This window comes from Haplochromis burtoni, unplaced genomic scaffold (assembly GCF_018398535.1).
Source record: "Haplochromis burtoni strain Fernald_Lab_line unplaced genomic scaffold, NCSU_Asbu1 Contig_514, whole genome shotgun sequence".
NCBI classification, from domain to species: Eukaryota; Metazoa; Chordata; class Actinopteri; order Cichliformes; family Cichlidae; genus Haplochromis; species Haplochromis burtoni.
In genome coordinates this window covers 334,271-355,622 of record NW_024582875.1, presented here as the reverse complement: position 1 = coordinate 355,622, position 21,352 = coordinate 334,271, and the positions used below count along the sequence as shown (strand labels likewise).

The 21,352-nt window shown below is 39.7% G+C and overlaps 1 pseudogene; it reads left to right on the top strand.

The window, feature by feature from the left end:
- The window catches only part of LOC102307837, a 24,467-nt pseudogene extending 6,324 nt beyond the window's left edge, over positions 1–18,143 (top strand).
- Positions 18,144–21,352: the final 3,209 nt, after the last annotated feature.

Sequence of the window (21,352 nt, the reverse complement as noted above, 5' to 3'; positions counted from 1 at the left end):
ACAGGAAGTACCTGTTATGAAGATGGAAGACGATGTTCTTTTTAAATTGTGTTAAAAGTCATTGTGGTTTTGATCTGATCTATGTATAAAATGTATCTGTGACGTTGAAGGGGCGTCGTTAAATCAAGCCCGGATGCTATAAAAATCTGTGTATGCTTTAATTAAGTTGAAGATCAATTGCTGTCTGTGTACAGAATGGTCTTCCCACGCGTGTATTCATTAAAATCAATTGTTTGACCAAGATCTTCTGGACCATGGTGGTTTGTACTCTCCTTCCTCAATATTTGAACCTTAACAACGCTTACACAACACACTTTCAGACAGGACAGGCTGCTTGGCCTTAGGTGTATGACAACAGCGTGCTCTAGTCAACAAGAAATAGAGACTTTATTGTGTCGCTTAAAGCTGATATAAGATGGGGGGTATTTTTTCACACAGGATAAGATCCCTAACTGGAGGTTAATGACCATTGCCATGCAGAAGGACCTCAAGGAGAACAAATTAGGAGGCGCACAAATCAGTCTAAACCACGGCATCTCCCCATCAATAGCCAAATATTTCCTGTTTTTATGTGTCTAATATATACTTTGAATTATGAATTGTGCAGCACTTAAGAAGTCCACAGCTGTGCAAGCTGACTCTTAGACTGCTTGATAATAAAATAGTGTGAACTGCTAGATTGTCTACTGAACTTCTCTCAGTAAAAATACAATGCCACAAGCTTCAGAATCTGTGAGATGTCTGCTTTTACACAGACATGCCGTCGGGTAAACGGGGGGATCCGCGCTTTGTGTTTACATGTTTTTACAGAATCTGTTTACCTGCTCTTTAATTGTTTGTTGTTTTAGCTTTTTGGCAGTTGTTGAAATAGTTTTGTGAGCCTTAACCTACATTCTGCAGTTTCTGACAAAATACATACATTTAAAATCAATTCAGGATTTAATGAATCAATATCGCATTATTCAAACTAAAATTGATTTAAATTGGGGAAATCGATTTTTTTAAACTAACCCCTACTGACCACACGTAAAACTATTTTTACAAAAATGCCCATCCAATCTGAATAAAACCCATAATTTATGCACAATTTATTTAAGTTCAGTTTCACAAATCCAATAATTTTCCTTTTCAAAAACCTCTGTGTGTGGAAAAATGTCTAAAACTACAGATATCATCTCTCTCGCTTGTTCACAAACTTTGAATGCATGTGCACTAATCACCTGATTCACGCAGATCACATCACATGTCCAAAAGCTATCCTGTTCATGAGTTTACAACACCTATTCCATGTAACAGATCACTTAGGATTACAGCTTAGGTCAGTCTTTCTCAAACTGTGGTACGCAGGCTCTCAGGTGGTACGTGGGAATTCTCCTTTTTTTTTTCTTTTTTTTTTTTAAAAGATTAAATAAAATACCACTGTGGAGGTATGCAAAGACGACACGAGAGTTCTCGGGGTTCTTCTGAGAGCTGGAGTCAACCAGATAACGTCTCTCCGAAGCGTGAATCATCTATGAAGAGCAGCCATCCTTATCACCAGCGGTTGGGCCGCTACAGAGCGCTGGTGGGCTTGTTTCCCTGGGCCTTAAAATTGCAAAGGTGGCACGGCGCTGTCACAGTGATGGTAAAAACACAGCCCTTTTCCACGGTGCCTCGTGCCACAATCCCCGCCACCATCGATGTGTCGGAGGCCCCCGGAGAATCGGTGAGGGCGCGGGAGATGCCGTCGGTGAGTCGGGAATTATTGTTTGAATGCTGAAGCACCTGGTAGCCAGGAGAATGTGATGATAAAAACCGAGGGAGGCCGACAGTGATCACTGACTTTTTTAGGGGCTTGTTCAGATTAAATAGAACAAGATACAAATCATTAAAACATGCTAAAAACACAACAGCCTTAATAAATGCAGAGTAGTTTGGACCTGGAAGCAGATTTTATCACGTCATCACTGAAGGATTGGACATTCCACCTGCTGTGAATGTTTTAATGCAGTACAGTTGTTATTATTGTCACTCATCTCATCCTATTTATGACAGTTAAAATAAATAACATTCATGTAGGAAATAAAATTGTCTGTCTAAACTGTATGTGTGTTAAATAGGCCTAAGCTACTGTACTTTAATGTCGGTCATAAAGGTGGTACTTCAAGAGCCATATATTTTATGAGGTGGTACTCATTGTGAAAAGTTTGAGAACCACTGGCTTAGATTATATGAAATTGGTCAATTGCTTTATTTGAAAGTATTAAAAAAGAAATGCAAACAGATCCAGCAGAGTGCGCTGCTGTTATCAGTCCTTATTTTGCTGAAATTTTGTTATATACATGATAAAACTGGAAAGTTATTCTGAAAAATTTTCATATTAACAATTAAAAACAGCAGGTGGCTAATTAGCAGCTAGAGCTAGTGACACTGATCAGGCATAACATTATGACCATGTGTTTAATATTGTATTGGTCCCCCTTTTGCTGCCAAAACAGCGCTGACCCATTGAGGCATGGATTTCTAGGCAGAACATTGCCCAAAGCATCACACTGCCTCTATGCACTTGCCTTCTTACCATAGTGCATGTTTATCATGATTTTTTTAGTTTTCCCTGACATTGAGATGTTTTCTGTATACTTTATTTTTTAATTAAAAAAACAAACAAAACTGAAACCAAAACTGTCCCAAGCGTAGCCTTGTTCCTGCGAGAATTTTAGTGTCATTCGACATAGTAATATGTTTCTGATCATAAGCAAACAACATTGACCACCGAGCTAAGGATATATTCCCCATAGATCCTCTATCTCCAACTTAGACCCACTGGAATATCATATCCACTCTTGCTGCAACAAACTGTTGAAAATAGAAGAGGAAAAACACAAATTAGCTGCTACAAACTTTACACTGTGGTCAAAACCCCTGACTCATTCACAGATTCACTGACCCAGACAGACAACAAGGTGTTTTCCAGAGCACACTCATTTCTACAGAGCAAAAACGGTCTCAACTAGATACAAGCAGCCCTGGAATAGTAAGAGTCGTGTCATCGCCGTTCATTTGATAGACATCTTTTTTTACAGCAATAGCGAATCATTGGCACTTGCAACAGTACCTGGAATTTAGTAACTCTCCAGAGAGTTGTAGCAGCACAGAACTTTGAGATGCATTTCTAAAAAGTAAGATGTTTAAAAAGAAAGCAGGACTGTACGTTACACACATACAGTTGAAACCAGATATTTTTACACACACTTCAGAAAAAAACACAAAACATCAAATCAAAGTAAACTTTTTTGTTTTAGATCAATAAATATTAACACTGGGGCAGCACGGTGGCACGGTGGTTAGCACTGTTGCCGCACAGCAAGAAGGTCCTGAGTTCAATTCCAACATCAGGCCGGGGTCTTTCTGTGTGGAGTTTGCATGTTCTCCCCGTGTTTGCGTGGGTTCTCTCCGGGTACTCCGGCTTCCTCCCACCGTCCAAAGACATGCAGCTTTTGGGGATAGGTTAATTGATTAATCCAAATTGTCACTAGGTGTGAATTTGAGTGTGAATGGTTGTCTGTCCCTATGTGTTAGCCCTGCGACAGACTGGCGACCTGTCCAGGGTGTACCCCGCCTTTCGCTCTATGACAGCTGGGATAGGCTCCAGCGCCCCCCGCGACCCTGAAAAGGATAAGCGGAAGCGAATGGATGGATGGAAATATTAACATATTTTTTGCATTTGTGAAATGTCAGTATAAAGAGAGAGAACATTTTCATGTATTTTTTTTTTATTACTTTCATCAAAGTCACACCTGTACATTCACTAAGCTTATTGTGTCTTTCAAAAAAAGAAAACTTCAGATGAATCCATTCCAAGGTTAAGAAGCTTCTGATAGGTTAATTGAGTCCATTTGAGCGTTTTTGGTGCAAAATGTGGAAATCAACTGCAGAACAACAACAAAAGACCTTGTGAAGATGCTGGCTGAAACTGGTATGTCAGTGTCACTATCTACAGTAAAGCAGGTACTGTACCACCATGAGCTGAAAGGTCACTCTGGGAGGAGAAAGCCATTACTTCAAAACCACCATAAAAAAGCCAGACTACAGTTTGCAACTTTACATGGTGACATGGGGACAAAAACCTTCTGGAGATATGTCTGACGAAAATAAAAATTGAACTGTTGGGCCATAATGATTAATGGTATATTTGGAGGAAAAAGGGGGAAACTTTAAAGCCTCAAAACACCATCCCATCTGTGAAGTATGGGGGTGGCAGCATCATGTTGTGGGGCTGTTTTGCTGCAGAAAATAGATGGCATTATGAGAAAAGAAAATTATGTGTGAGCCAAGATTCCAGCAAACTATTGTAGAAAGCTTGTGGAATACACCCAAAACGTGCGGCGCAAGTGAAACAGTTTTGGGGCAATTCTACCAAATACTAAGGATGTGTATGTATACTTCTGACTTTGATGAAAGTAATAAAAAAACAACAACATTTTTTTCTGTCATTATTCTGACATTTTATAAATACAAAAAAATATGTTAATAATTACGTTACAGGTGTGTGTGTGTGTGTGTGTGTGTGTGTGTTTTAATTGTAATATGTAAATATCTGGTTTGATCTGTAAAAAGTAAATTAACATATTTGAATACAAATGTTTATGATTGTACATCAATTAATTAGTAGATTTTTGACATATTATTAGATGCCAGATTAGGCTGCCAAACACATAATAACCAGGAACAACTAAATAATTGTAAATTATTTTATCTTAATGTTATTTCATCCAATGTTATGAAATCAGAAAAATGATAGTAAAGGAAAACTAGAGGTAAGAAAATAATTGATTTTCAGATATTTATCATATTCCATCAAAATATAACAATAAATATTAAGTTGTGCCTGCTGTTGATTTGCATTCAGTGTAAATGAAAAAACAAAACAATTAAGAAAAGCAGTATTATTAATAGTGTTACTGACTACTAATTGCCAAAAAGGTGAGTTCTGTCTGTGTTCACATATTCCAACTGTGCGCTAAGCACTTTTGGAAACTACCCAAAATCTACATGAACCATGTGAGCACTTCCGTTCTACCCCCTCCTAATGCGGCTTTTACTATTCACTCTGGATGCAAGAAGCTCCCTTTTCTGCAAGGAATTCCAGTAAATAAAAATCAGTGTTGCAATGGGGCAGCAACCTAAGTAGAGAAGGCCACACGGAACACTCCCCGGCCACCTCCTCCAGCTTGTCCAGATTATCGTCCTGGGTCTTCGACTAACGGACTGACTCTCCTTTCCAGCACCCTGGCATAGACTTTCCCAGGGAGGCTGAAAAGTGGGATCCCCCTATAGTTGGAACCAATTTATGCAGAATTCCATAATTTGTATTGTGGAGATAGTCCATCCACAATACGAGGTTAATCATTAATATACTGCAACAACATGGGAATAGAGCAGTTGCGAGAGAATTCAACATTAATGATTCAATGGTACGCAAGGGGAGGAAGCAAGAAGAATGTGACTCTTTTGTTTCGCTTAATGCGCCTTATAATCCGGTGTGCCTTATGTATGAAAACATACGGAGCCCCTCTGATGACATGGTCCAAAAAATAAATAAATTGTGGCCACAAAATACTACTTCGTGCCCTTGAAATAGTATAATGTGCCCACAAAATGCTATTTCAAGGGCACGAAATAGATAAAACGTGTGCACGAATTGGGTATAACGTGGCAACGAATTACGCATTTGTGGCAACGAAATAGATAATGTGCGCACATCATATTGATACAATTCCTGGACAGCTGCGTAGAGACATAAGCATAGAGTAGGCTAAACCTATACACCATGGACAGAGACGGTATGATTGAGTTTGATTTTAGGCTGGGAATGAGCTACAAATGCATTTTGAAAATCCTGACAATGCAGGAACCATTATTATGGAGAGGCATTTAAACAGGATATTGAGAGCCCAGTTGCTGTCACGGTCTGTGTGGCAGACCGTGGGTGTGTGGGGAAGGAGGACCCAAGATGCAGGACTCAGCGATGCAAAAAGTGCGTTTATTTACAGTGGAGTAAATAGTACACAATAAATTCCCCGTGTGTCTCCAACTCCCGTGCCGTGTCTCCTTCTCAGTGACCGTGCTCCGTGTCTCCGCTCCCATGAAACTTGTGCTCGCTGCTCTCCCGTTCCCGCATTCCTGCTGGAAAACCACAAAGGCAGAAGTTAACCCACAACTCAACAGCGATAGACTTAGCATGCACTGACTTTGCTGGAAACACTGACGGGTAGTTACTCTATGATCCAGCGTCGAGGAGCTCTCAGCCACACTGCTTTGTAGCTCCTTTGACGAGGCTTGATCGGCGCCAGGTGTGTGTGGAGATCCTTGGGTGTGACCGGTCAACTGGCAGGGCCACACCCACCAGGCCTGAAGGTGCCTGTCACGACCACGCCCACAAACACACACACACCTGCCAAAACACAAACATGGAGCGCAGGAAAAGCAGCAGAGCAGAACACACCCATGTAATATAATAATAATCATCATCATCATAGTCCATACTGCTCACAGACCCAGAGTCCCTGGAACCGGGTCCGTGACAGTTGCTTTACAGACATAAGTATGACCTGGACGTCGGGATAGATTTTATTGTCAACCAACTGCAAGGGCCTGGGAAGGATCACGGTTATTGGTCAAGTGTTTTGTGCCCACAAATTAGCATTTCGTGCGCATGTTATACCCATTTCGTGCCCACGAAGTAGTATTTTGTGGCCACAATTTATTTATTTTCTGGACCATGTCATCAGAGGGGCTCCGTAAAAACAGACCTGTTCATCGACAGTGCGCCTTATAATCCGGTCCGAAAAATACGGTAATTAAACAAAACTCGAAAGGAACTCATTACAGCATAAATTCCACCTGAAATCCTGGAAATACATAATCACTTATCTCTCTTAAGAAAGGCCATTGGACATTTTCATTTTGATGGGCTACTGTCAAGACAAAGAAATATCTCCTTTGCTATATATGTGCTATATGTAACTTTTTTCTTCTTTTTTTTTCTTTTCTTTTTTGTTGCTCCTCACTCATCAGCACTAATGCTTAAACACCAAACCTTTAATCACCCAAACACTAATATATGTCAAGGCATCCACAGTCACACATCCATCAAAACCATAAATTCATTATTACCCTTTCTCAACAGATTTTCACCAAATGCTACCAATGCACAATTTGTTGGGATAAAAAGTCACCATTGGCTTCCTTCTCAGGTCTGACAAAAACAGTCTAACATCCAACTGTTGCTTACAGAAGAGAGTTCCTAGTCTTTAAATATAAAATATGACCACTGACTACTGACTGACCCTGCCCTGCAGAGCTACTCTCTGGTCTCAACTGTCTGCTGTGTTAGGGTGGTCTTCTAGATATTCATTATGCCTTTTCCTGTGTTTTGTTTTTAAATTAATTAATTAAGGAATTTAATCTGGCATATTTATTTATCCCGCAACAAGAATTGGACAAACTCTCTTTTTGCCTTATACAGAGGTCCCTCGCTATAACACAGTTCACTTTTCGCGGCCTCACTGTTTCACAGATTTTTTTGTGCAGTTTTGCATGCTGTTTTTTTTTCTTTTTTACAGCGCATTGTGTTCTGCGTCCTGATCAGCTGTAGACCATTGTCAAACAATCTCCTCCGTGCCGTGTCTCCTGTACAGTACAAAATGCATTCCACTTGTCAAATTTACATAAATCTTCGATCGCTAGCAGTGTGACTCTGAAGTGCTGCACTGTATGTTTGCAAGTTTTCTCCCCAACAAACACAACAATGTCAGCGAAACGTTTTGCACCGTCAAAGGCAGCTGCGGTAGCACCCAAAAGGCAGAGGAAGATGCTAACCATCGCACAAAAAGCTGGACTTCTGGACTACTACTTCCGTAGCATTTATTCATTAATGTTGAATTCACTGGCTATTCCCATGTTCTGGACATGAAAACAGGCTTTGATCTTTGGTTTCGTTCTATAATACTGGACTTATTTTGTTTTATATTTACAACATACAGATTTTTATTGCTTTATCGTGTTTGTTTTTAATGCTACATAGTGAAGAGTATTTATTTATATCATTTTAAGCTTCTTATTTGTAAATTCTGAACAGGATTAGTAAGACATGGAGGACCAAGAAAAACCCTTGCAAATAACTATCCAACTGATGAGAATATTGGAGGATTTGTCACATGAGGAGTTTGAAAAGTTCAAATGGATCCTGCAGCAGGATGAAGTCTCTCCAATCCGAAAGAGACATTTGGAAAAAGCAACCATAATGGACACCGTGGATAAGATGAAGGAGATGTACAATGAAGGCTTAGTGAAGAAAACAATTGAGGTTTTGAAAGTGATGGAAAGGAATGACCTGGTGCAGAATTTAGAAAACTTGGCATCAAAAGGTAAGAAGAGAGAAAATAAACACACTAAACTGACGTACATGTGTAATTAATGTTCAGTTTGCTTGAAGACTTACTTGTGGTTCCTAAAGTTTCCAAAAGTAAAATGCAACACAGAGCTTTCAGTTTTCCATCCCCAATATCACATGATTAATCTATCATGTCAAAATTATCTTTAATCATCTGCACATCCAGTGCCATGCTTGAGTGTAATATATGTAAAAAATATTGTGGTTTACTATAATAGACATACAGTTATGTCAGGGTTATTTGTAAGCTTTGTTTTTTCATTTATAAAACTTAATATTTCTTGAAGCAGGGTTGACACAGTCACACTATAGAACATTTTTGGGGTTTGGCATCAAGTTTTAAACATTTTATGATGAAAACAGGTTTTATAACAATAGACCCGTGTAAAACAGAAAATGTCTCACCATTTACAGTAGTTCAACTAATGCTACTAACTGAATAAAATTTTATCTTTTAAGACTATAAAACTGCCATGTCATGTCAACAACCAGAGTACAAAATGAAGAAAAGCAGCTCACTTGCAATCATACCAAAAAGTAAGTACATCCCATCTAGTGGTAACAGGAAGTGTCACGTCTTGTACTTTGTTGTGCTCCTCCTCACAGGTTTACAATATTCACCCAAAATGCAGTCTGAGTACACTTAAGACTTTAGTGTGAAAATGCTAAGTTTTAATTTAACAGTCACAGTCATGAAACGTGGCATGGTCCTCGGAGGCCATAAACACTTTCATTTTTTTTTAATCATGCCTGTGGTTTGGGCAAATTGGCTCTATAGCACCACCTACAATATTTCAGTGAAGCAAGGTCTGAGTTCAATCTAAAGGTCTTGGCAAGGCTTTTGACTTTTCATTAAAAGTAGTACATCACAGTTCATTCACCACAAAACAACACTTTAAAAAATATATCAAATTTGAACTGGCCACTCTGTTCTAAATGTCTCAAATTTGACAATGTAGGGTCCTTTAGTTCAGTTGATGTTTATTACTTTTAGGTTTGTGCACAGTCATATTGACTTGCAGATTCTGAACCATTAAATGAATTACTTTGAAATATTGGCTTTTTGTCATATCTCATTTAATTGAACAGCTCTTGTCATGATGTTGATTACTAGAGTAGCAGAATATAAATAATATGCTGTATGCTGGTACTACAGCAACACAACACAATGAATGATGATCACATTAAAATTGCCAGGAATTCCACCACTTAACTTCTGATAAGTTTAATCCATTAACTGTAAACCAATGTAGCTGACAGCCCTAGGAAGCTGGTTTAAAAATATCAACAGGGTAAAACAATCACTGATACAAGCTGTGGCCAACATTACATTGTTAACACTTTTTGTTCACCACAAAAAATTTTATTTATTTTTTTTCATTCTGTGTTGTTATGCTCTGATTTCTTCAGTATATTTAGCATACTTAAAAAAACAAAACAATGAAAGACCAATTAAATTGAGTAGATATGTACAAATGTTTGAGCAGAACTATAACATTTTCCATGATGTAGTAATCTGTTCCTCTGTTAATCTCTTAAACCATTGCCGATCTACAGGTACCCTCAATATGGATGAGACTGAATACAAGGATAAGGTTTGAAACGCTCATTTATTTTGTAAAATTCACAAGGTAAAATGTCATTGTTCTCTCCAACAGTAAATACAAAAATTTATTTATTTGCAGGAGTCATTTGAGTTTTCTGAAGAAATCTTCACAAGGAAACAACATAAGAGAGAATCTAAAGAGCTTGGAAAGAAATGCATCTGCTGTTCTTTTGATTTCTTGAAAACGTTTCACCTCTCATCCAAGAGAAAGAAACATAAAAGAGAAGCCAAAATACTACTCAGAAGACTTCACCTTCAAGACAAATTTCAACAGAAGATGTCACCAGCAGACTTCCTTGAAATAGGTCCCCCTGTGAAACAGAGCTATGACACATTCGAGGAAGATTTAGCTCATACTTTTCTTCAGAGGTTGATGATCTTAGACTACAGAGCCAGATATATTCTTGTAAGACAAGACAATCCTGATATGAGCGGTTCACAGTCTGTTTCAGTGTCTGACTTCCAATCAGTGATGAAATCAAAACAGTCACATGTGCATCCAATGGATGTTCAGATGGCAGTATTTCACTGCTCAGACAGTTTTCTGAAGCAGAACCTGGTTACAAAGCTATCCCAGTGTCAGTACGCCTTACTTTTGCTTGTCCCTGACCCAGTCACTATGGATATTGAATGTCCCCTGTGGACACTCAGGCAGATAACAAAAACATGGAAGAAAACTCACATCAAGGATAATTCAGATGCTATCACCATGAAGACAATGCCCATCTGCAAAGCTGAGACACCCATGGTGTTTTTCTTTCGCCTGGGTTCACTTCCAGTGTCAAAATCTCAGCTCATGAACACTTTGATCAATGACCGTCACAGCACCTTCTTCCACAGGAACTGCCCAGGTAGCACCAAATCTCGGCACCTGATGGATGGTGTGGCAGAGATTGCCTGGTACTGCCCTGCTGGAAAACCCAATGACTCCTTTACAGACTGCACTGCCTTTTGTAATCTTCATGGTGATGCTCTGTCATTTGAAAAACAGCGTGAGATACTGATTGAAAAAGCTTCAGTCACTGTTGTTCTTGTGCCGACTCTGGAAAAAGGCCAGAAAAGTACCACAGTAATCCAAGACGTTTTCAAGTCACCAAATCCTTTGATTATTCTCATTGCTGATAATGATTGTGGTGCAGTTCAAGTGAAAGATGGAAAATACAAAATGGGTCTGAAAGACAGAAGCCAGTCAGATGTTTCTGAAGGATTGAAAGGAATTATCAGAGAGATTTTATCTGGACCTCATAGATCCTTCCAGCTTGAAATCATGGCCAAGGTCCCTGGAGTCAGAGTGGATGAAGATGATGAAGTCTGTCAAAAAGGGAAGTCTGCTGCAATGAAAACAGTTAATATGCTTCAAAAGGAGGAAAATTCAAAGATCAAAGATACATTTCTCCCTTGTCAAGGCGATCTGTGGCATGAGTGGTGCAGAATAAATAAAGAGCTGTATCACCTTAAAGGAAACACTGAGCAGGAAAAAAGTCAGAAACAACAGCAGCTGATGCAAATAAGACAAAATCAGTGCAAAGCTTCATGTAGTGAACTGATGAAGTCATTCACAGAAAGCCTCTTGTCTTTGCCATCAAAAGAGAAGGAGTACTTCCTGAAATGGACTCAAATCTTAATAGATGCCCTATCCACAGATGATCTCTCTTCAATTCTCCAAAGCTATGATGAAAAGTGGACTGAGCTCTTGACTCTGAAGAGGAAACACGACAAATCTGATCTGTTAACAAGCAAACAAACAGAGCTTGAACAAATCTCCAAAACACTGCAGTCTGCAACCTTTGGCCTGGAACACATCTTCAGAGAAATGGGACAGATCTATGAAGCCCATAGAGCAGTACAAGCAGCGAGTAGTCACACTGAGTGGGTTAAATATCCTGAACTGGCTGCAGATCTGATGATTTCAGGGCACCCAGTGGAGCTGATGGACGGTGATGCAGTTAATGTCCCGTTAACATGGATCTCTAGTCTTTTAGATGAAGTCATCAAGAAACTAGGTGACCAGAGAGTTTTTGTGTTGTCAGTTTTGGGCGTACAAAGCAGTGGAAAATCAACAATGCTGAATGCCATGTTTGGATTGCAGTTTGCAGTGAGTGCAGGCAGGTGCACCAAAGGTGCCTTCATGCAGCTGGTCAAAAGTGTCAGAGGAAATCAAGAAAGACTTCCAGTCTGACTACATTCTAGTGGTGGACACTGAAGGACTAAAGGCATGTGATACCACTCGTCATCACGACAATGAATTGGCAACATTTGTTGTTGGCCTGGGAAACATGACACTGATCAACATCTTTGGTGAGAATCCAGCTGACATGCAGGATGTCCTGCAGATTGTTGTTCAGGCTTTCATGAGGATGAAGAAAGTTAAACTTTCTCCCAGTTGTGTGTTTGTTCACCAGAATGTGACAGATATCGCAGCTGCTGAGGAAAACAGGGATGGGAAAAGACGCCTACAAGAAAAACTGGACCAGATGGCTCAGCTAGCTGCTAAAGAGGAATCATGTGATGCTGAGTGCTTTGGTGACGTCATTGCCTTTGATGTACAAACAGATGTGAAATACTTTGCTCAGTTATGGGAGGGAAGTCCACCGATGGCTCCTCCAAATCCAGGCTACAGTGAGAGCATCCAAGAGCTGAAAAACATCATAATGTCTAAGGCTAAACAGTCCACTGGGATCACTCTCTCACATTTCAAAATCAAAATTCATGACTTGTGGAATGCCCTGATGAACGAACACTTTGTTTTCAACTTCAAAAACTCACTAGAAATTGCACTTTACAGAAAACTTGAGGTTGAATATGGGAACTGGACCTGGGCCCTGAGGAGCAACATGCTGACTATTGAAAACCAGCTTCACACCAGAATTGAAAATAGGGGACCTGACAAGATTGAGCGTAGTTATATTTTTAAAGAAATGAGCAAAACATCTGAAAAAATCCAAAAAGATATGTTAAAGTACTTTGAGGATGACAGAGACAAAGAAATGTTGGTTCAGTGGAGAGGCCGATTTGAAAATAAAATAAAGGAGTTCCAAGAGGAGCTGGTGAGAGGAACAGAAAGAAAACTGGATGAAGTTATTCAGCAGAAGAAAGCGTGTAAAAAGCTGGATGATAAGAAGACAGACTTCGAGGACAAGTTGCTACAAAAGAGCAAAGAGCTCGCTCATCAGTTAAAAGACAAAGCAAAAGCTGAAGAGAAACTTAAAAAACAGTTTGATGGTGTTTGGAGTGACTTGGTGAGAGAATTAACTACAAATATGCAACCCATTAAGGACATCAATTTTGAAGATGACCTGGCAAATATCCTTCATATCCTTGGTTTCGAATGGAATCTCATATTTGAATGCAAAAAGAATGGCAGATACAAAACAATATCCCAGGTTGCTGATTACACTGAATACGTAGTCCTTCGCAAGCACCAAAACACAAGAGAACAGGGGTTTGCCAGCCAAATGTATGAAAAACTAAAATGTCAGTTTAAAATATTTCTTGAGCATGGGGACCAGGAACTGATTACATCACTAATAACCAATGTTGAAAACCAGTCTATTCATAAAATTATGACAAAACCTGTAGCAACAAGAGGCTACAGTCCAACTTACTTACAAGAAGTGGCCCAAAATGTTCAGCGGACAGTGACAGAGTTTGAAGAAAACATGAAGTATGCTTTCAAGAAGGAGTTCACAGTTGATCTCCTACTATATGTATTTGACAGGGCAGCGACTTGGCTTTCAGAGTCTCACAAAAAATTCACTGTGAAAAATGATGCACACACTTACTTGGAAAGCAAGAAAACACAATACTACAACATTTTTAGAAGCTTCTGCAAAGGAAACTCATCTGCTGTTGTGTTTGGAGAAATGATCTGTGAAAAACTGAAGGTTTCCATTGTTGAAGCAGTCTGTAACAAGACTGCCATTGATCTCGCTGGAGAGATGAGGTGCAATCTCCCAGCATTCAATGGGAACCGACTGAACTTAGAGCAACATTTGTTGAAGTCACTTGCAGAGAACGAGGACTTTGATGCTTTCATCACCTACATCCAAAGTCCAAGGAAGCAAGTAGAAGCTTTTATCAGTGAGAGAGTAAACATGTACATGTTCAGAGAATACAAAGAAAAAGCTCAAAATATACTCAGGAAAAATGTGTATGGGATGCACAAGTTTGTCTGTCAAGCTTTGATTGAAGCAACAAATAAAGTCAAAACACAAAGAGGAGACACAGACATGTGGGCAAAGGTGTTTTTCAGTTTCCTTAAAGATGAACTGACTGTTGAATCTGTCTATTGTCAAAACTTCAGGGACATAAACAATTTAGAATTTCTTAAAGAAGAGATTGAGAAAGGTCTTGTGTCCATAAAAAAGGAGATGAGTAAGTTTAACTTGGATAAGATGGAGGAATTCAGACGGAACCCTGCTAAAATCCTCATCGATCAGCTGTGTAACTGTTGCTGGGAAACCTGCCCATTCTGTGGAGCTGTTTGTACCAACACTATTAATTACCACAGTCCTGAAGATCACAGTGTCCCCTTTCATCGATCTTTAGCAATCAATGGTACGAGCTACAGAAACAATGAGATAATGGATATTGAGTTCTGCACAACAGTGGTTGGAAGTGATAAAAGTTTTTACCCTAATGAAGAGTCGGATGATAGGGTTCCCTATAAAATGTACAGAACAGCCGGCAAACCATATGAAAACTGGAGAATTACCCCTGATGAGTCCAAGTTGAAGTACTGGAAATGGTTTGTGTGCCGATTTCAGGAGGAACTGGAAAAGTACTATGGTGTAAAATTCAAAGGGGATGTTGAGATTCCCAGTGAGTGGAAAACACACACTAAAGAAGATGCTATTAAAAGTCTGGATGAAATGTGGTGAATAAGTCACCACAGTTTTGACGCTGCTGAAAATCATAACAGCATTTTTCATTTGATTATTCACAAATTAAACTGTGTAATCATTACATGATTCATCAGTGATAAAACCAGTACACAGAAATCTGCTTAATTAAAATAAATACTCACACAGGAACAATATTAATTTTAAAATGTAATCGGGGGGAAAAAGGTTTTGTTTGTTTTGGGTTTTTTTAATTATGTGTTAATGTCATCATTAAATCAGTCTGTCATCACCACAGCTAGTTTTTGAGAATTTCTGGACAAAAGAAAAGTTTTCATGAAGGAGAAATAGAAAACAGTATTTTGTTAGTTTTTTTGTTTTGTTTTGGGGTTGTTGTTTTTTTGCTGATGTATTTATCAAAACAAAAGAAATATGATTTGTATTCTTGTGTTTTAATGTCTGCATTTTAAGTTGAAACATGATAAGGAATATACCACACAGCAACTAAGGGATTTATGTTTATAATGTATTTTAATTATTGTCTTCATGTTAACATTTTGATAATGGGTTAATAGATTATAAACTGATATTTAAAGTTGATGCAATCTTTTATAAAACAACAGTACAGACTGATTACTGCAGTCTGATTGTGAGAGTTTCATTATGGAGAGAGCACTTGCAACATCATGTCAGGGGACACAGACGAAACAATGAACCAAAAGGCTGCTTTAGCATCAGATAGAAGATAAGGACTCAGAGCATACAGATCTCACGTTGTTGATACAGGGGAGAAAATTTGCTATTGTGAGTCAGAGTGTGATGGATGCATGCAACCACACAACTGAGATACTTAGGTAATATTCATTTGGTCTTTTGTCTTATGTTTACGTTATGCTCTAAAGCTTCTGTGATCATAAGTTAACTAATTTGATATTTTGAGTTTACCTGTAATGCATGACAGCACTAAGCTATAGCCCAAATGGTGGCATAGACTTTGCTTTGCATTGTTTGTTATTTTATATAGGTATGTTATATTGATTATATTTCTGCTCTTTCTGAGTTACCTGACCTCTGCTCCAGTCCTTCCTGGTTTGGCTGAAAGAGGAGGCTGAGGGTGGAGCTGGTTTAAATGCAGAAGCCAATAAAGTGGACTGGACCATCTATTGTGATCATGCAGGGGGAATGGGGTTCTTCTTGAATGATGATTAGCTGTTATCTCTTTAGTTTTCACCTTTGGTGTATATAATGGTTTATTCATTTGCTATATAACTGGAGCTGTTTCTCATTTGGGCAGGTCAGTTTGTTGAGTTATGTTTTTGTTAAGTGACTTTTGAGTAGCGTTCTGTTAAGTTAACCTCTTTTATGGGCCCACTTGGTTCTTAAAAACTTTATTTTTTGTTATTTTGAATTTTTGTAATCATCTTGTCTTTTTTGGGGGTATAATAAACCCCATTTTTTTTAAGATTACATTTGTGCCTGTGTGTTCCTGGCTGCTTGGATCATGACACAGAGACATGATGGAGAGACAGAACATTGGTACAAGGAGACATCACACAACCTGCCTTGGCTCAGGTGGCAGAAATTGTGGCTCTCACCAAAGCACAACCAACTTTCAGGAGGAAAAAGAGTAAATCATCTATACAGACTCAGCAATTCATGTCAATGGACCACAATAGAGATGGAGTTTGTTTTTTTTTGCAGCCAATACTCCAGTCAAATAAGGAAAACAATTGGAAGAACTGATAAAAGCTACCCAGGGAAGGGGCAGTGATGAAATACAAGGACATCAAAGGAACCAAACATGGTTGGCAAGAGGAAAGGAGGCAGCAGACCTGGCTGCAAGAGAGGAAAGAAGGGTATCAAGTACAAATGATCGCTCAGAAGAATCACTACCATCATTGACAGAAGATGACATCAAAACAAAAAGACGCAGGAGCCTACAAGATCAATGAATGGATGGTGTTCTGTTTTCAATATGTTCATATGCTAATGAGACAAATAAGTGTAAAGTGTATTTCTATTGTTAGGAGCAACACAGAATAGTTGACTCTGGAAAGCACAGGATGGGAGGTCAAGTTTCCCCAGCAAAGTCTTTGTCAACTATTGTTAAAACAAGCTCACGTTCCTTCTCATTAGAGCAGAAAACCGACTCACAAGAACATAGAAGGCCTGTAAGTGGCACCCACACATGGCAGATATGGTGGGAAACTATGTGATGGGAATGCAACACCTGCAGTGAACACAACCACCAGTTTTTATGCCAAAGGAGGGTAACTACAGATGTCTGACGTTGAGGAATCTTACCAAAGTGCATGGGTGGGACCCCTGACAGGGGTAACAACACCATAAATGTCACTCATGGTCAAATTCCTCAAAATTTTTGACACCAAGGGCAAATTTGTTAGAAACCGTTAAATTTTCTGCCCAGTACGTGGTCGGGTACTTGCACAATTGTCCAGTTGGGACTGCCAGTAATAGTTATGAGACATGATCAATAGTACAGCAGAAAATTGTTATAGACAGTCCGCATTAGACAATTTTAATCTTGCACAAAGTTCTCCTACATATATCGATGCAAAAGGAATACAGAGCAGAGTTCCAGATAAATATAATAATATTTAACAATAATACAATAACAAACCCCATAGCTTAATGGGGGTTTGAATCTATCTTTGAATAACACCAATAAGAATGTTGACTGTATTAATTCACTACAATGTGCAGAGATTGACTAACTTGACCAGGAAATGCAATAGCGGGTACAGTACAGTTGACATTAAAGTCACTTGTCACAGTCCAGAATAGGATGGCATTGGATATGCTCTTTGTTTGAAAAAGGATTGGTGTGTTCAATATGTGCGTTGGCTTGTTGTATGTATATTCCAAATGATACAGCACTGGATGCGTCAGTTACCAGTAGTGGTGTGCAATACTGCATATTTTGGTATCGATCCGACACCAAGTAAATACGGGCCAGTATCGCCGATACCAATACCGTGTAACAGCAGTCTGGCGGGGAAGGAGCGGCTAGCAGGTTTCTGCGGGCATGTGGTGTGGAGGTTAGCCGGATAACTCGAAGCCAGTCAGTTAAATTAAACAACAGACCTTTATTCCTTTGTCAGCAACATAAGACCATACAAGCCAGGTCTCCACGGCTCTTCACTGTCCGTACATACAGTGGGGCAAAAAAGTATTTAGTCAGCCACCGATTGTGCAAGTTCCCCCACTTAAAATGATGACAGAGGTCAGTAATTTGCACCAGAGGTACATTCACTACTGTACTGTAGACTGTGTACGTGAATATAATTTGATGCATTCAACTGTGAGAGACAGAATGTGAAAAAAAAAATCCATGAATCCACATGGTAGGATTTGTAAAGAATTTATTCGTAAATCAGGGTGGAAAATAAGTATTTGGTCAATAACAAAAATACAACTCAATACTTTGTAACATAACCTTTGTTGGCAATAACAGAGGTCAAACGTTTACTATAGGTCTTTACCAGGTTTGCACACACAGTAGCTGGTATTTTGGCCCATTCCTCCATGCAGATCTTCTCGAGAGCAGTGATGTTTTGGGGCTGTCGCCGAGCAACACGGACTTTCAACTCCCGCCACAGATTTTCTATGGGGTTGAGGTCTGGAGACTGGCTAGGCCACTCCAGGACTTTCAAATGCTTCTTACGGAGCCACTCCTTTGTTGCCCGGGCGGTGTGTTTTGGATCATTGTCATGTTGGAAGACCCAGCCTCGTTTCATCTTCAAAGTTCTCACTGATGGAAGGAGGTTTTGGCTCAAAATCTCACGATACATGGCCCCATTCATTCTGTCCTTAACACGGATCAGTCGTCCTGTCCCCTTGGCAGAAAAACAGCCCCATAGCATGATGTTTCCACCCCCATGCTTCACAGTAGGTATGGTGTTCTTGGGATGCAACTCAGTATTCTTCTTCCTCCAAACACGACGAGTTGAGTTTATACCAAAAAGTTCTACTTTGGTTTCATCTGACCACATGACATTCTCCCAATCCTCTGCTGTATCATCCATGTGCTCTCTGGCAAACTTCAGACGGGCCTGGACATGCACTGGCTTCAGCAGCGGAACACGTCTGGCACTGCGGGATTTGATTCCCTGCCGTTGTAGTGTGTTACTGATGGTGACCTTTGTTACTTTGGTCCCAGCTCTCTGCAGGTCATTCACCAGGTCCCCCCGTGTGGTTCTGGGATCTTTGCTCACCGTTCTCATGATCATTTTGACCCCACGGGATGAGATCTTGCGTGGAGCCCCAGATCGAGGGAGATTATCAGTGGTCTTGTATGTCTTCCATTTTCTGATGATTGCTCCCACAGTTGATTTTTTCACACCAAGCTGCTTGCCTATTGTAGATTCACTCTTCCCAGTCTGGTGCAGGTCTACAATACTTTTCCTGGTGTCCTTCGAAAGCTCTTTGGTCTTGGCCATGGCGGAGTTTGGAGTCTGACTGTTTGAGGCTGTGGACAGGTGTCTTTTATACAGATGATGAGTTCAAACAGGTGCCATTCATACAGGTAACGAGTGGGGGACAGAAAAGCTTCTTACAGAAGACGTTACAGGTCTGTGAGAGCCAGAGATTTTCCTTGTTTGAGGTGACCAAATACTTATTTTCCACCCTGATTTACGAATAAATTCTTTACAAATCCTACCATGTGGATTCATGGATTTTTTTTTTCACATTCTGTCTCTCACAGTTGAAGTGTACCTCTGGTGCAAATTACTGACCTCTGTCATCATTTTAAGTGGGGGAACTTGCACAATCGGTGGCTGACTAAATACTTTTTTGCCCCACTGTATACATGTGCGGGGATCGGTAGTTGCCGCCAGGCCGTTACAATGGTGAGGTCTATCCTGAGAACAGAACACGAGCAGCATGTAATGGCTGCCACGCTATACTCACACACCCCCTAGGAGACTCCCCCCCTAGTGGTGCTATAAAACAATAAGGGTTGTTACATCACCCTCCCGGCAATTAGAAGGCTGTCCTCAGCCGGACCCAGGTGAACCCTCTGCGTGGGGATCAGGGAAATTATTTTACTGCTACTGTTCATAACCATCATCTTTATTATTGCATTAATCAGCATCGCATTAAAGCATTTATTGAAGCTGTTAACATTACATTAAAGTCTGTATTACAGGTGGTATCATAATCATATAATAACCTTTCATTGCAGGAGCAACTGTAATGATTTTATACACATTGCATTTTGGTGCTTATTAAAGAGTTGAAGCTCGGTCAGTTAATTGATGGTCAGAAGCTTCGTCGCGATGTCCGGCCGATCTATTGAGTAAAGTGGCCTAGAGCTATGGAAGAATTGCATATATGCTTATAATACATATATCACATATAATCTAGAAACAGGCCTGAATAAAGACCTGAGTGTATTCAGCAACCTGCTGCTTTTGAGTTTGCTTGGTAACAGATGACTCAGAATAAGTCAGGAAGTGTACTTCTGAAATGTCTTTGTTTCCTCTGTAAAGTGTGCATTTTTTGGTGGTTATTTTGAGGAGCTATCTGGATGATGCTATTTGAATAACCAGGTTATTCATTATTATCTTTTATTCATTTATAACTTTTGATTAAGCTTTTAGTAGAGATTCTTGATTAAAACATTTATTCAACATATTACATATATAATTTCAGTTAGGTTATTACACATATAAGGATGAGCCTCTGTTCTGGTGAAAGGTCAGAAGTGCAACGGGTGAGATGAGAGAGCATTTAAGGTCGAGACACACACACACAGTAGATGGACTCATTTATAGGTGAGAGTTTAATTATATTTTGCTTGTGACTGCAAAATTGTGCCTGCAAAAGAACAGTTTGTTGCAGAATGTGGGCCTGATGTTCCAGACGATAAGCGAGCGAGACGAGCTACAGGAAGACACCTGGGATGGAGACGAGGCGATGTTGTTTTTTCAAACTGTGTTAAAAGTCATTGTGGTTTTGAAACTTATGCATGTGATGACGCATGAGGGGGCGCCATGAATTTCTCTGATGATATAAAACAACTGCTTGTGTATTGTTAGGGAGAGATCGATGCTGTCTGCGTACAATGTTCATTAAAATCATCGTTTGACTCCACCCGGCCGGATCAGTGTTGTTATTTTGGAATTCCTCCTGTATCCCTCCTCAATATTTGAACCCTTAACACCCCCCTTTCACCATACATAGCTACTTTAGGTAGTAAGCAGGCTGTGGAGGAATTGTTATACACCCTTACAGCATTGGTACAGTCAAAAAACGTTTGTTAGTTCTTGACAGAGGTGGGACCAAGTCATTGTTTTGCAAGTCTCAAGTAAGTCTCAAGTCTTTATCCTCAAGTCACAAGTCAAGTCTCAAGTAAAGTCAAGCAAGTCAGAGTCAAGTCGTAAGTCAAGACAGACAACTTTCAAGTCAAGTCCCAAGTCCGAAACTTTGAATTTCAAGTCCTTTCAA